The sequence below is a fragment of the Sarcophilus harrisii genome, chromosome 6 (assembly GCF_902635505.1).
Source record: "Sarcophilus harrisii chromosome 6, mSarHar1.11, whole genome shotgun sequence".
NCBI lineage: Eukaryota > Metazoa > Chordata > Mammalia > Dasyuromorphia > Dasyuridae > Sarcophilus > Sarcophilus harrisii.
In genome coordinates, this window is record NC_045431.1 from 67,779,523 (window position 1) to 67,797,205 (window position 17,683).

The following is a 17,683-nucleotide window of genomic DNA, read 5'->3' on the forward strand; positions in this document are numbered from 1 at the left end:
AATAAAATTAAAATATATTCAAAATAATGCAAAGTACTTTCAAGAAACAGAACTTTGACAACTCCCAGAGGCCAGAAAAGGCTTCATCTAAAAAAAAAAAAAAAAAAGGTGCTAAGGATTCTAAGAGATAAAGGATGGAGGCATAAGATTATCAGATAAATTAGAATAGTAAGCCTTATAATGTGAGTTTGGCAAATATTTCAAAAATTTTACATTTATCTCTCTTGGGGGAAGGGGTCCCAAATAAAATATATTGTTACGAGAAGTATTTAAAGAATTAAAAAGTCTACTCCAGGGTGTTGTGCTATAAAATTAAAAAGTTGCTTTCACTAAATAAAACTTTTATTATATCCAACTTTCAAAAATGCCCTTTTTCACCCATACATAATTCTTAATTTGCCTTTTCACTTTTGCCAATTGCTGGCTTTGTTCACAAAGACTGGTGCTTTCTTTCCTCCTCACAGTATGTCCTGTGCTCCTACTGGATGCTATAGTGAAGTCATAATAGCAGGTGCACGTCACCATCACTGTTTCCATGGCAATAGACTGATGTCAGAAATTGATGTGGACTTCACTGCAGGATCAAACAGCAAAAAAACCTAGGTGAGGTGAAAAATACATTAGGAGCCCTTCTCTCTTTTCTTCCTATTTCTATAATGTCTCAAGTTTACCTGTTACAGCCTTTACTTCTCAGGCAGGCTTCTGGGGAGGATAATAATAGTAATTGTAGTAGTATTAGTAGTAGCTGTTTAAGATTTGCAAAATGCTTTCTATGAGTTATCTCATTTGATAGAGGATAGTTTCAGATCTTTCACTGATCCATGAAGAACTTCTGTTTCATGAGTCAGGGGCATCTTTTTGAAGAGACTTTTTCCTCATGATATGAGGAATCTCTGAGATTTTTTTTGAGAGACATAAAATATGCATAAGAGTAGGGTTTCCATTTTTTTTAATTGAACCCAACACGGAGATATCCAATATTTCTCTTAATATATTACATGATCAGTAATAAGATCTTGAACTAAGACCTGGAAAAACTTTAGAGTTCATGTAGTTCAACAGCTCATTTTTATAGATAAGGAAACTGGGGCCAGAGAGATTAGATAACTTCTATATACAGCACTTTCTTTAAATCAGGTGAGTAATAGAAATATTATTATCCCTGCTTTTCAGAAGAAGAAATTGAAGTCCAAAAGAAGTATCATAATTAACTATTTTTGTGCCCAGGACAAGTAGCCAAGACACATGTAGGGAAGATGAAGAAGGGAGTTAGAGAGGAGCTCACCTGTGAGATGTGTCTGATTTTTCCCATTTTAATTCATTGTTCTTGCTAACTAGTTATTTCTATGTTGGGGAAGGATTACAAGTGGTATCACATTGCCCTCTAATTTTTCATCCCAGATCCTAGTCCTAATTGCATCCACCCTAGTTAAAGTTTTGTTGAAATGCTGAATGACATTTTTTCTCTTTGTCTCATGGCTCAAAGCCATTTTGAAGGATGAGTCAAATCCACATCTCCATACCCTAAATCTGAAAGTCTTTCTACCATACAATGCTTCTCCTGACAGTATTATAGAAATGTGAGTTATTATCAAGAATGTTACAACAAACCAATTCATAATGATGATTTAATTAAATATGCCTTCACACTCTAACCATTATCATGTCACTTCATATTTTTATCATGGGTGAAATTTTAAGAATGATTAGAAGTAAGAAAAAGAAGTGTAGTGTAATGGTGTTTTTTTAAGGAAGGCTAATATAGAGTCAGAAGACCTGGCTTAAAATTCTTTCACTTATTTCCCTTATTCAATTGCCTTTTCTATAAATTGAGAGTGACTAGACTAGATGGTCTTTAAGGTCCCTATCAAATCTAAATCTGTGAGCCTATGAATCTTTCTCAGAATAACAGAGCTCATTCATTTCCCATCTCTGATAAAATAGTGATGAAGCCACCTGCTTCTCACAACTTTAGAAAGATTTTTATATGAAAAAAGAAAATCCCAACAGGATGATGAAAGAATTAAGGAGACAACATCTGCTAAATGTTTTGGACTTCTTAAAATGAATATATATATATATATATATATATATATATATATATATATATATATATATAGCTTGGGAATTAGCATCATTATAGAACAGTTCTTAAGATACATGAACTACTTGCTGTTAATCTTTTGTTATTGATGTATGTTCTCATCTTTCTGACCTTCCTATATTTGGGATGATGATCTATGATACTCTTTTGGACATGTATTCCAAGTGATTAGCCTGCCTAGATAAAAAACCATCTTTGCTGAAAGGTTTCCCACTCCTTAGACTTAATAAAGGAGTCTATACCAGAACTCTTAACTTCAATTTTCAAAATATTAGAATTGTTATATTTTTCATGTAATAAATGCTATCAAAAATCCATCTCCATTTTAGAAAAAGCTTTTAAAAAAACTCACTAAATGATGGTATAATTTCTTTTTTATCTCTATAATTACATTTTTCCAATGTTTTCTCTGATGGCTTATTTTCCTTATACTGCCAGTTTAAAAAAAAGTCTTTGAGCATTAAAAGGGATATTACATGCAAAGAAAGTTATGCATCTACTGTTTTTGTATAGTCCCAAAACGCAGAAATTGAAGGAATGGTTAGAAGAGGTAAAGGGGGCAGATTTAGGCTTAACATCAGACAATACTTTGTAATTATTACACCTATCTAGAAGTAGATTGGACTGCCTGAAGAGATGCTGGGTTCCCCATCAATGAAAGTTTTCAAGCAGAGCCTTGAATAACCAATAATTGTTGGTTTTATTGTATGGAAATATTCTTGTTCAAGTTTAAGTTGAACTACATTATCCCTTTGATCTTTTCCAATTCAGATTCTAGGATTCTAAAGAGGAAAAAAAAACATTATTACTATTAAGTAAATCTTATAAACTTAGCTACCTTATTTTCCCATGAGTTCTTTGGGGGGAAAGAGAGTTAGATGGCCTTTTCAGAGCCCATCATGATATAACTAACCTCCACGCAATGTCTTTTAAAGCTATTTGTTTGTCCTTTTAAGCTATTTGTTTAGTGAAGGGAATAACTTGGAGTAAGAAAACCACAGCTCCATTTTCACTATTCCATCACTTATGTTAGCTCTTTGAAGGGACCGTGGAAGAAAGTCCCTTTACTTCTCAGGTGTCTAGACTATTCTCTAAGGCTCTAAATTGTAAAATATGTTCCAGTGTATATGGATTTGTATTACTTTTTCCATCTAAAAGTTATCTATATCAATAAAATCACAGGTCCAATATTTATGCAATCCTAAACTCTGTTCTTCAATATACCTAAGGCTAAGCTGCTACTTATATACAATTTTCTAAAGAATATTGGAATCAAAATCTAAACTACCTTGGTAAAATGATGATGCTCAGTTATACAAAGCTCCTTTCATACTGCATTGATATGTATTTTTAAATATTCAAATACATATAAAATCATGATAATAATTGATATTTCTATATAACTTTGAGATTTTTGAATCACTTTATACAAATAAGTTCAAATGCTTCTTTTTAATTTAATTTTCCATTATATTTAAAACAATTTCTAAAATTTGTTTTTAAAACTTTTCAGTTCCAGATTCTCTACCTTATTTCCAACCCAGTCCCCATTAAGAAACCACACATGAAAATAAGCAAAACATTTTCATAAGTCATGTTGTGAAAGAAAATGTAGATCTTCTACCCAAACTTAAAAAAAAACTTCAAAATAGAAGGGAGGAGAGAGAGAGAGTGAGAAAGAGAGAGACAGAACATGCTTCAATCTGTATTCAGACACTTCTCTGGGTATGGATAGGATTTTTCATATAAGTCCTTCAGAATAATCATGAATCATTGTACAATTGTTCTTTGCAGAACATTGCTATTACTTTGTATACAGTATATTTCACTTTGCTGGAGTTCATGGAGAACTCTCCAGGTTTTTTCCTGAAAGCATCCTGCTCATCATTTCCCAAATAACAATAACATTCCAAGTTCATTTGCTTTTTACAACGTCTTATACTCACAATGTTGAGATTATTATATCCAGTCAGTTGTCAAATCTTGCCTTTCTTCCTTGACAACATCTCTCCAATTAGACATTGATCACTCATACAACTACACCCATTGCCACTCACTTGTATTATTGCAACAGCTTCCCAACCAATCTCCCCTCCTCAAAACTCTCCCCAATCCAGTTCCTCCTTCACCGTGCTGCCAAAAGTTTTCCTTAAAGACAGATCTCATCCAGGGATTTCCTTTCTCAATCAACTCCTGTGCCATTCAGTTGCCTCTGTGATCAAATATAAACTTCTCTGTTTAACTTGAAAAGCTCTACACAAACTGGATCCAGTCACATTAGTAATTATTACTCTACCTCTCATTCTCAGAGATCCAGCCAAATTGACCTTACCTGTATTCCTCAATCAGTCTTGGCCCTCAGTCTTCCAGCTCTCTTTTCCTTTACATTGGTGTTTGTGCATTGCTGGAATAATGTAATCCTGTCTACTCTCCAATTCATGGAGCTACTCTCTTTCTTTAAGATAATCCAAGCACCATCTTCTACATGAAGTTTTTCTTCATATTCTCCTATTAATTCCCTCTCTCTTAAACTATTTTTTGTATAATGGTGTGAGGGAAGAGAGGGATGTATATATGTGTATATACACACACACAGACATATATCAATTAGCATACATATATACACATGTGTGTATATGTGTGTATGTATATATACACATATACTTATATGCACATATATGGCTGTGGATGTGTGTGTATATATATATACACACATATGAGTATATATACATATATATACACTATTCTACAGATAAGAAACTGAAGTTGATAAGAATTTTTTACTTGCTGAAAAAGAATTCAAACTGACACTTGCTGTTTCCAAATCCAACACTCTTAGAGCTCACTACACCACAGTGCCTCTCATATGACACCCAGATCAACATTTATAGATTAATTAGTTTTTTAGTTATTTGATATTGGTTTCTATCCCTCTGTATCCTGTGCTGCATTCACCAAATATGAGGACATCAAAAAAAAAGAAAGAAAATATGAGGACATCGATCCCTGAGCTCTATAGGATAAAAATTTCTTAAATGAAATGGATTTCTGCCCATTAGAAAAAGGCAACAGAAAATCAAAGATGTGTGAAATTAAATGACCTTAAGAGAGCTGTAACATGTCCAATATAGAAGGGGACCATCTATTACAGAATATTCTACTTTTCTTCTTTTCTCCTGAATTATCTAATCATTTGGAAGTCAAACTCAACTTGCAGTGATTGGGAATCTCTTATGTAAAATTTCTTGCAACCCTCTACAAAGCATTCCCAATCCATCCACTGGTGAGCCCCTCAGGTTTAATATAAGAGGGCTGATAATAGATCAGGCACCGAATGTAGCAGGCACTTAATTAGCATTATTGAATGATAGACAGACTGTGCTGCTCCCCTAGTATTCTAACCCATAATTTTCCTGAACTTCAGTTATCGCATCTCTAAAATAGAGATAATAATACTTGCACCTCTTAACTCACAGAAAATCATTCCTTATTTCATACTGAAGTCAGACCCTAACTCATTATTAATCCTTCATTCCAGTTTTGGCTACTAGAAAAAAAAACAGAATACTCTTCCTTCTAAAAGAGTTGTTGTTTTTCAAATGTGTCTAACTCTTCCTAACCTCTTTTGGAGTTTTCTTGGTAAAGGCATTGAAGTCATTGACCATTTCCTTCTTCTGCTCAATTTACAGATTTAGAAACTGAGGCAAACAGAATTAAGTGATTTACCTAGGGTTAAACAGCTAGTAAGTGTCTGAAATCAAATTTGAACTCAGGAAGAGTCTTCCTGATTCCAGGGGCAGAACTCTAGCCCTTCATCCTTGAATCAATCTGAGCAATGTTCAGAAACTTAATTCACTAGCAATAGACCCTCAAGTTAGACCTGTCAGAGATGGCCTTATCACTGTCCTCTCAGCCCATCACAAGATCAAGGAGAGGATTAGACAGTGACTAATGTATCTTCTCAAGGCACAGAGACAGAAACAAGCAAGTGTCTTCTATAGATCCACGAGTTGGTTGACAAAGATAAAGGTTACTAAGTAAAGCAACAAAAGAAAAAGAAGCGTTAGGGAAACAATGAGAGATGTTCTCAAATATTTAAAAGGCTACCACATAGAAGTCAAATTACACTTGGCACCAGAGAGCAGAACTAGGGGAAATTAGAGAAAGTTGCAGAGAGGCAAATTTTAGGGCTGATAACAGGAAATATCTCATAATTACAGCTGAAAGGAGCTAATGGGTTCCTCTTGATTAGAGTATTTTAAATGAAAACTAGATAACTACCTTAGTTATGTTATAAATGGAATTCTTATATATTGTTCTAAATGATCTTTGAGATGCCTTCCAGTTCTGAGATTCTGAGAGGCAGAAATAGGTGTCACAGTATTCAGGATCACAATATTTAAATGACAATCAAAAAGGAAGTGGTCTGGGTCAAACAGGAAAACAAAGATGATTCCCATTTGACAGAACCTAAAATTCCTTGTATCAGGAAGGGATAAGCATGCTTTTCTTGATATGCAAGGTCATCCTGACTTCATACTTCCTCTAAAGTGGTTATCACTTGAATGACTCCCCATTTGGGAGGATAATCAACCTTCAGAGGAAAGGGGGCTTCAAAGCCAGGAAGAATTGGCAAATTTTAATTCTACATTGTAAAGCCACCTTAAAAAAAGAGTATGCAATCGCTATTTCTATTACAATGTACAATACAGCACAAAAAACCTAACACAAGCTGCAATGTTTTATAAAACATAACTGAGCCAAACAGAGGTAGGAAAACAGAAGCTAATCATTATGGAAAAGAAGCTTCCAAGCGTCAACTAGGCAAATTACAGTGCATCATTAGGAAAGGTGGTGTAATGAACAGAGCACTAGCCTTAGAATCTGGATCTCTCTTCAGGTATTTAATACCTCTGTGACTCTAGGCAATTCACTTAACCTTGTTTGTCTCAATTTCCTCATCTATAAAATGAGCTGAAGAAGGAAATGGCAAACCACACCAATATCTTAGCCAAGAAAACCCCAAAATGGGATCACAAAAAATTAGACATGATTAAAACAACTCAACAACAACATCATAATTTTTAAAGTGAAAGGAACCTTCTCTCCTCCCCCAGTACTGCCTTGTGGCAGGATCATAGATAAAACCACTACCTTAATAATACCTATATAGTTGGACAGATATATAAAGATAATCTACACCCTTCAAAATTTTTATTTTTATTTTTTCAGTTAGATGTAAAATAATACCTTTTTGGTTATGTATTTCCAGATGAACATTGTTGGGAGAGAAAAAATCAAAACAAAAGGGAAAAACCATGAGAAAAAAAAACAGAAGGAAAAAAGTGAATATAGCACGTATTGATTTACATTCAGTTTCCATAGTTCTCTCTTTGGATATGGATGGCAATTTCCATCCAAATTTTATTGAGACTGCCTTAGATTACTGAACTGCTGAGAAGAATCAAATCTATCATAGTTGATCATTGCACAATCTCTTTTGCTGTATACAATGTTTTCTTGGTTTTGCTTGTTTCACTCAGCATCAGTTCATGTAAATCTTTCCAGGCCTTTCTAAAATAAGCCTGTTCATCATTTTTATAGAACTATAATATTCCATTACTTTCATATAACATAACTAATTCAGCCATTAGGCATTTATTCATTTTCCAATTCTTTGCCAACACAAAGAGAATTGTTACAAAGGTTTTTGCATATGTAGGTCCTTTTCCCTCTTTTATGATTTATGATTTTGGGGGGATACAGACCCAATAGTGGTACTTCTGGATCAAAGAGTATACACAGTTTGATAGCCCTTTGGGCAGAGTTTCAAATTGCTCTCCAGAATGGTCGGATCAATTCACAACTCCACCAACAATGCATTAGGGTCCCAGTTTTCCCATATCCCCTCCAAGATTTATCATTATCTTTTCCTATCATTTTAGCCAATTTGAGAGATATGAGGTGGTACCTCAGAGTTGTCTGAATTTGCATTTATTCTGATCAGTTATTTAGAACATTTTTTCATATGACTATAGATGGCTTTAATTTCTTCATTTGAAAATTGCCTTTTCATATCCTTTGACTATTAATCAGTTGGGGAATGATTTGTATTCTTATAAATTTGACACCGTTCTTTATATATTTTAGAAATGAGGCATTTATCAGAAACACTGGCTGTAAAAATTTTCCTCCAGCTTTCTGATTCCCTTCAAATCTTGATTGCATTGGTTTTGTTTGTGCAAAACCTTTTTAATTTAATGAAATCAAAGTTAGCCATTTTGTATTTCATGATGTTCTCTAATTCTCTGGCCATAAATTCCTCCCTTCTCCAAAGATCAGATCGGTAAATGATCCTTTGCTCTTCTAATTTGCTTATATTATTACCCTTTATACCTAAATCAATTTTTTTCACCTTATTTTAGTATGGAGTGTGAGATGGAAGTCTATGTCAAATTTCTGACATATTATTTTCCAGTTTTCCAAGCAATTTTTGTTAAATAGTGAGTTCTTATCACAGAAACTGGAGTCTTTAGGTTTGTCAAACAATAGATTACTATAGTCATTGATTATTATATCATGTGTATCTAACCCATTCCTCTGATCCATCGCTCTGTTTCTTAGCCAGTACCACATAGTTTTGATATCTACTGCTTTACAATAGAATTTAGGTCTGGTATTGCTAGGTCACTATCTTTGCACTTTTTTTCTTTGATTCCCTTGATATTCTTGACCTAAGTTGGTTTCATAAGTAGCAGATGAAATTCTTGATTAAAAAAAAATTTGCTTGGGGGACCCATAATTAGGATAATGAGCACTTACTGGATTTAAAATAAAAACTTGGGTTAAATTCCCAACTCCAAAGTTAGTAGCTATGTGATCCAAGGTGAGTTACCTGGCCCTAATTTCCTTGACTATAAAATGGGAAAAATAATACTTATCCTGTTTACTCCCAAGGTTGTCATAAGATTCAAATGAAATTATATAGCATGCAAAATAATTTAGGTGCTATACAAAAGTAAGTTTTGATCATCATCATCATTATCACTACCACCACCATATAAATAAACTTACAAAACTTTTTTTAGAGTTGTTTAGAACTTACCAGACTCTAAATTTCCATGAAGGTAAGGACTGTATCATATATAAACTTTTAATCATTTTCAGTGCCTAACCCAATCGTATTCATTAAATAGGCACTTAGTGAACATCTGTTTGGGTTTTAGAAGTTGAATTGTGTTAAGGACCCTGCCTGGGTGAAGGGGCAGGTCAATTCTCTGAGAGCCTCCACAGCTGTGGATCATGCATGACACTTGAGGGAGTAGTGGGGCAGCCATTACTGACACAGGTGTTGCTAGTGGACTGGGAATGAAATAAATTGGAGGCAGAGGGAAGAGGAAAGAGGTCAGACAATGCAACAGCCTCTTAGCGGAGAGGTCGGAGAACAGCAACTGCCTCTCAGTCCCCTTGTACCATCATCATCATCATCTCACATGAAGAGATCCATTCTACAGGTCTGAGTTAGACCTCTATTATCTACTGGCAGGTGGCTCCTGTATCACAACATATGGCGCCCAAAGTGGGACACAAGACAAGAAGAGCCAGCAGCATTCAGAGCTTTTTGTGAGTAGGATCCTCCTAGAGTTCCTTTGGTAACTCACAGGGAAGGAAAGGGAGAAAAGACCGGTAAGACTTTTTTAGTCAGGATAATTAAATGTGCCAACACAACAAAGGTCCATTTTGAGCCATTGGCATGTGGCTCCTGTATCACAACAGAATTGGGCATGACAAAAGCACAAAAACTAAAAACTTCTAAATCAAAACCATTAAGAGCAAGTACAACAAGAAACCTAGCACCATATCCAGGCAACTCTTAAGGAATTCAGATTCACTCCCTCATTTTGTAGAAATAAAGAAATCAAAGCTTACAAGGGTTAATTGACTTGCCCGTATTCACACAGGTAGCAAGTAATAGAGCCAGAATTCAAATTCATGTACTCTGATTCTATAATTCTTTCCACTATACTAAGCTAGATACTTCCTTTTTTTTTTTTTTTTTTTTTTTTTTTTTTTTTTTGTAATTCCCTGTGATTTGCAGAGCAACTCCATTGGGCTTTTTAATATTCATCCTGGAAAGGGTTAAGTTTACTCTCAGTCTGTTGACAAGATTCTTTCCCAACCTACCTACTGTGAAAGTTCATAACTATAGTGGGGGTAAATAGGTCTTTACTCAAGGCATTGGCATGTTGTGGCGCATGTTTCATTAGATGTACATAGACTGTCATTCCTATGCTTCATACCTCACAGTCTTTGAGAGCATATGTTGTAGTATATGAAAGTAATGGAAGACTATTGTGTTATTTTTTTGAAAAAAAATGGGAAATAAGATTTTTCCAAAAAAATAAAAAAAAAAGTATGAACTGATGCCAAGTAAAGTAAGTACAACCAGGAGAAAAATTACATAATAGTTGTTTAACATAACAATAATATTACAAAACAAATCATTTTGAAGTGATGAAGAATGAAATGAGCAGAACCAAGAGAACAATTTATATAAAAAAGAATACTATAAAAATAAACTGAAAGCTATAAAAACTATGATCAATCCAATAACCATTCATAATTCCACAGGATTAATGATAAAAGATATTATCCATGATAGAATAGTGATGGATCTATGGTGCTAAATGAAACAGATGTATTTTTGTACAGCCATTTGAAAAACTGTGGTTTTCAAAGGAAAAGAAAGGAAAGAAAAAAGAAAGAAGGAAGGAGAAAGAAAGAAAGAGAGAGAGAGAGAAAGAAAAAAAGAAAAGAAGGGAGGGAGGAAGGAAGAAGGAAGGAAGGGAGGGAATAAGAAAGAGGGAAGGTGGGAGGGAGGGGAAGAAAGAAGGGAAGGGAAGGATGAAGAGAAGAAAGGGGAGGAGAAAGTAAATCATCCCTTTTTGTGCTATGGCAGTGCAGTGTGGGATATTGCATGATTAATAATATATAGTCTGGGAGGGGAATTCAGAAAAAGAGAAATGATCAGAGCAAGAATTTAAGTAGATATTAACCTCAATTCAATACACATTCCTGGAAATAATATTAAGAAGATCAGGGTTAAATAAGCAATTGAACTTGATAAATTTTCACACAATTTTCTTTTGTTCCCCTCTTCCCAACAGTTTTATCTTTGATTTATTCTTATTTGGGACTTTTCCCACTCTTATCCTTTAATGGAGAATGACTGATATTGAAAAGAGCCATCCAAGTTAATTCATATTTCAATTTTCAAAACAAAACCAAGTTAGTTCCTTTGGGCTTTCTGAAGGAGATAAAGTTAACTTATTGTCTCCTGATTTCTACTGCTATTTGACGGTGGTTCTATTTGGCTAAGAATTTAATCTTCACGGTTGTTTCATTAACAAAACTGTGTGAATTATCATCACAATAACCTGACTTGGCTTTTTTCTGGGTATTCCTTTCTATTAGAAATTATAAGGTCTCTTGAGAATTTGGCCTACTGCATTATTTTTATTTGTTCATTTTTGAAGAATATTAGAATCAATAATATGGTTAATAGCATAATATAATAAAGTACTATATAAATATAATTATCATGTTTCCCTAAATTATAATCCAAAGAACCTTTGTTTTCTATAGTAAATTGCAAGAAATTTCCCAAACTTACTTTAATAGTCCAACAGAAGAAGAACAGTATTTTGTTACTTGAGCTTGTGGAAAGGCAGGACAGGGCAAGATTCTGAAGCACTAGTATATATGATGAACATGGAATATTCTTTTCTCTCAGAGTAGTCAATCAACTAGCAGATATTAAGCACCTACTATGTTCCAGGCACTGTGCTAAGCTCTAAAAATCCAAAATAATACAAAAGATAGTTTCCTCTCTCAAGGAGCTCACAGTCTAATGGAGGCTTAGAGGCTCAGGATGATATCTTTTTGATTCAGGCATAAATTAAATTAAAGTATTATGTTATCAGCCATCACTGTCCAGTGGCAGGACAGAATCAGCATGACTGGTGATGATTTGAGATGCAACAGATGATCTCAGTGTCTTTAATGTCTAAGTTCTAAGAGACCACAGCTCCTACTTTACCTGCCTTCATAACTATTGGAACAAATTATTTTCATCCACTCATTCCACCAGAAGTCTTCACATGCTTGGGATAGATGGCCCCTCACTCAAAATAGGGTTTGAGACCCCTTGGTTACCCTGACCCTGCTTTAGCCTGTATGCCAAAATAGTTTATCAGATGTGACCACTGTGCATCCTACAGTTTCTTGGAGCCACAGGTGAGAGTTTGGTGGATCAGGCGGACACCAAAGGTGGAAAACAGCCCTCTGAAGAACTCGGCAGCTCTTGTCCCAGAGATATTAGCCTTCCCTGAATTCTAAGGCCAAGGGTATGGAAGCAAGAGTTATTGATGGGTCCTGTAGAACTATGCGTGAAGCAAGAGAATGGCATAATGATTACAGTCCTATAGTTCTTGCTTTGTCAAAAATAATACTGAAACCCATGGAACATGATATCTCCCAGGGAAAAAATGTAAAAACAGAAGTGCAAATCCCAGGACAAAACTCTGTTAAATGCTTAGGCTAAGAGGCACAGGATTTGAGATCTTGGAAAGGAGAACAGAAGGGAAAAAAAAACCAAGAGAAAATCATGGAAACCAAGAGATGAAAATGTGTACAGAAAAAAAAAAAAGGAATAATCAACTATGTCAGAAGTTGTAGAAAAATGGCAAATGGAAGCAAAACCAATTAGGAGATAGACAAGATTGTTCAATATAATACTCCCCCCTACATTGTATTCAGAGACAATTTGCTATTAACAGATAACTGTTAATATATCAAATTCCATAGACCACCTTGAGCTGAGGCAGCTTAGCATTCTTCTGATCTATATTAAAAATATTTATTAGATAGGACCATATTTTTCGATAGGAAATAAGATGTAATTTCCTCTATTTTACTCCAAAGTATCCTCAATCTTCCTTCATCCTGGCTATGTTGCATAGGCCCAGACCAATTAGCCTACCGTGAAGAATTCTTTCAATATATTTGAGGCCCCAAAGTATTCCATGGCCAAAGGCATTTTGAAAACAGGTTATGTCACTTTCCTGAGCCTTAGGTATATATATATTCATTTTTTCACATTTATACCACTTTCCTGTAAAGCAATAAAGCCTACATTCTAATCCATTCCCTCTTTTAGGCTATTAGAAGGGAAACCGGCTCTGCTATTGCTTTAATTTAAACAATCCTACAAAATGTCACCTTTGTGTTTGTAGGTGAAAGTATGTACATGTATTTGAGTAGGAAAATTCCCATTGTCTGTTACTGTGACTCCTCAAATTATCTCAATAAACCTGTATAAAACAGTTCACAATTGGTAGAAAGAAAAATATTGATTAGTAAATCAGAAATCATCATAGAACCAGAATTACAGAATTGAATGGACAGTAAGAGGTCATCTACTAGAATAGCCTATTTTTACAGAAGCGGAAATCTGGATACAGAGAGGTTAAGGTCTTTCCCTAGAGTCACATAAAAAATAAAGGGCAAAAACTTGAATTCCATGTCTCACATTCTTGTTCTGCACCATGCTACCTTCTAATATTGGTGAATTTTCTATGGGTTTTTCTTAATATCTTTAAATACCTGATGTTCTCCAATGCTACACTGCACAAAGACCCTGATGTTCCACATTTTACTTATCTAAGAGAAGAAAACTCCAGAAACCCAAAACCAGAAAAAAAAATACTTTCTCTGCACTAATTTTGGTACACTTATCTAAAATATTTTCTTACTTTACTGGTTCATTTCAAGGTTATAAATATTTAAATATTCCCCCATGTAGTCAGCATATTTTTTAAGGAATAAGACAGAATGATGCATCTGTAAGGCAGTTTACCTTTTGTTAAAACACATCTGGAGTACTGTCTTCAATCCTGGGTACCAACTTTTTTAGGAAACACTAACTAGAAACTGCTACCCCTTTTCTCCCCCAAAAAACACTCAACTAGAATGGTCAAGAGTCTGGAAATAACATCACATGAGGAACAATTGCAGAAATTGGAGGTGCTTAGCTTGAAGAAAAAGAAATTAAAGCTACATTACAAAAAGTGAATGGCCTATTTAATTATTCCAACAGATGACATCCCATCTCCTGCCTCCAAGTTTTCACACAGGCTATTCCTTATGAAAAGAATGCACTCTCTCCTCTTCCCCTTCCTCTTGAAATCTCTAGTGACTTATTGTAAACATGATGCTTCCCTGCAGAACATTTCTTGAAACCATTTTGTTTTTGTCTTTTGTCTATCCTTAGGACCTGGAAGAATGCCTCGAATATATTAAGTGCTCAATAATGAATAAATGATGACTGTTACAAATATTAGAAAAGTTGGCATTCAGAGAAATGAATTGGCGTGTTCTGTGTTGTCCTAGAAGGGGTAATCTACTGTGTCAAAATCTGCAGACAGAAGCAAATAGAAGCAAAACCAACCAATAACTGCAAAGAGAACAACGGAAGTGTATAAAAGTTATAAGAAAGCAGTTTTTCACCTCAACACAAGAAAGAATTTTCTAAAAATCAGAATTGTCCAGCAATGGAACAAGTAATCTCTTAGAGTAGTTAAGGTCTTCTTACATAAGGAATTTTTGATCTGTCTACAAACCCATCTTCAAAATAATGTTTTTAAACATTATTTTAAACATAGGATTACAAAGAAGTCAATTATATTTAAATAAAGAGGCAATTTTTGCCCCATTCAAGTTCACAGACATCCTGAAAATTATACCAGGTTAAGAATCTGGAATCCAATAAATCCCGTCTGACCACTCATCAAAAATATTATAGAAATAAATCCTACATGGATGGGAGGTTAGACTAAATAATCTTCCATTCTAAAGTTACACAGTACTTTGATCCTATTACATAAGAGAGACTATAAATGTATTAGCTATCACCTTTTCCTTTAGTACCCCAGGGTACTCCCAACTCATCTGACTCTCCAAACTGTTCCCCCTCCCCACTAAATGCCTTGCTTGCCTTCTCCCCAACCTTTCTTTCCAGTTCCCCTTTCTAATTTTTTTTCTTTCACTATTATTAGAATTAGGCTCCTTAAGAGTCTTGTTTCATTAACACAGTGCAGGCAAGCTTAATAAATGTTCCAAGATCAAATCAGCTTTCTAGTTCTTACAAAGTCCAAGTAACATGAAACATCACTAGGAGTTATCCACTCACCCCTTTCCTCTCACATATCCCTTTTGTTTTTCTTAGCCAGATTCAATTCTCCTGATCAGGGCCCTGGACAATTCCCTAGCAGGGTTCAAAGCACCCGAATTTATATATCATCTCTGATGGTTCTTACCTGTGAATTTGGGGAAATCATTTAACATCACTTTGTCTCAATTCTCGACAAAAATGACAAGAGTTAGTGTATGCATAAAATGAGGCTTCTTTGAAATTCTGTGATTCTAATGAAATCTTCAACATGGCTATTCCCAAGGTTTTATGGTTAAGATTTCTTTTCTCTGTATAGATGAATCCTAAAACTCTATCTCTTCCATGGAATTGCTTCTTTTTCAAAAGTCTTTTCAATATCCAGACCTGTATATGCCTCTAGTAACTTAAACTCATCATAATCAGAATGAAATTAAGATCCTATAGATAAGATAGATAACCTAGATAGATAACATAGGTTTTCAAAACCAAAGCACCAAATAAGTAGGACATTAAGCGGATGAGAATATCTATTTACAGGGAAGCTAAATCTTAAGGTAACCTGGGGTATGTCAACCCTCTTTTCTTCCCTAAGCTGGCTTACTCACTCTGCAATCCTGTAAGCAGATCAAGCATTCTCAAATGAGCATAGTCACAGTTCCAAAACTCAATATTCCAAGACTTCTGGAGATGAACTTTATGTAAGGGAGGAATACTTCAACTACTAACAATTATAGCTACTAATCCCCACTAGTGTGCTTCCCATTTAACAAATCAACCAAAATAAACTCCATTAACTCTTAATCAGAAACATTTACTTAACAGAAGAAAAAAAGAATAATTAAAACATAGTATTTGACCTATAAATCTGGGACATATTCTCTCACCAATGCAATCAGTGTCCCTAGGAGTGAGTAGACAAAACTTACAAAACTATAATAAGGAGACATATTAAGAGCATGTGGGCCTTGAACAATTCAGAACTCTGAGCATCGATCCCTGATTTCTTTTGTCTCCAGAAATAATCTATACATTTTTCAATAACTAAATTATTAATAGACAAGGCCCCTTCTTTTCTGGGCCTCTCCACAATCCTGGACAGACTGATCTTTTTTCAGCAAAATTGAAACACTGAATTTGGGATCTGCAAATGATCGCTTTGTGAGCTCTGAGAGGTTTTAACTTCTCAAGTAGCAAAATCTGAGATTCTACCAGAAGTAGCTCTCAGTTTATGCTACCTCCTTAACTTTTTTCAGAAATCTTATCTTTGTTTAGTTCCAAGTCCATCTCTACTTAATACATATCTCAGATCAGTTCTTCTCTAAACCAAGGGCTCACTTCAGCTCCCAGAAATCAATGGCAGGTTTTTTTTTTTTTCTTCCATTTAGCTTTCAAAAAGCAGGAAGCAGTTGGAGTTCTCAGGTCAGTTTCTAGAAAAAAATAGTTTTCTTCTCTCTCCAAGTTCTGTTTTGATTCACTTAGAGGTCTGATTATGACCAATTCTTTTTCTCTGTTTTATATGAAATGACTCAATTCTATCTCATGTTTAAAAAAAAATCCAAATCTAATTTCTGTCAATCATGACACAACCCAGCAAGAGATATTTGCCCTATAATCTACAAACTCTGCTATCTATCAGGCCTTCCCAGTTATTTACCTCAAAGTCCTCAAATCAGTCATTTCCCAATTAGATACTAGGAATAGAACACTTAAGTGGTTTTTCTCTATGGGTTTCTTTCACAACTTTCCTTATTTCTGTTCCCTATTAATACATTTTCCCCAGACCATGAGTTCCTTGAAAGAAGAAACTAGTCTTTATTTTTGTTGATTTGTCTGTTTTGCCTTTTTTTGTAATCCCATCATTTAGCACAGTACCTGGTACATAATTTACACTTATCAGATACCAATGACTGGCTAACGGACAAGTCAAAAAAACCTACATTAAGCACATCCAAAAGAACATCAAAAATATAAATTACACTCATTGACTGACTGCAAATTTTCTCTTGTACAAAAGACTTAAACTTTAAGATTATTGTATGGAAAACAGATCTGTGACAAAGGAAATGATGAGAACAGAAGGAAAATTGATTACATAAGTGAGAGGACAAGGAAATAAGGAGTAGACATTTTAGGGCTTCTCAAAATGGGAGGCAACTGCATATAATAATGATTTATCAAAAGATAAAAAGCTATATAAAGACAAGAAGTGATTCTTTGGTAGATCATAAGCAGAGGACGAAATAGGAGGTAGCATAATGCATTTACAGAAAGTGCCAAACAATCCAATACTCCCTTAGCATCTTCAAAGCCCTTTTCATATTTTATCTACTCTATAAAGCACTCCTTGA

General features: G+C 34.6%; 1 long non-coding RNA gene across 1 annotated transcript; it reads left to right on the plus strand.

The window, feature by feature from the left end:
- The first annotated feature begins 358 nt into the window (after nucleotides 1–358).
- Nucleotides 359–15,215, plus strand: LOC116419823. Its single transcript, XR_004230132.1, has 3 exons — nucleotides 359–603; nucleotides 9,651–9,790; nucleotides 14,436–15,215. It is a non-coding gene; the product is annotated as an uncharacterized LOC116419823 (long non-coding RNA).
- The last annotated feature ends 2,468 nt before the right edge of the window (nucleotides 15,216–17,683 follow it).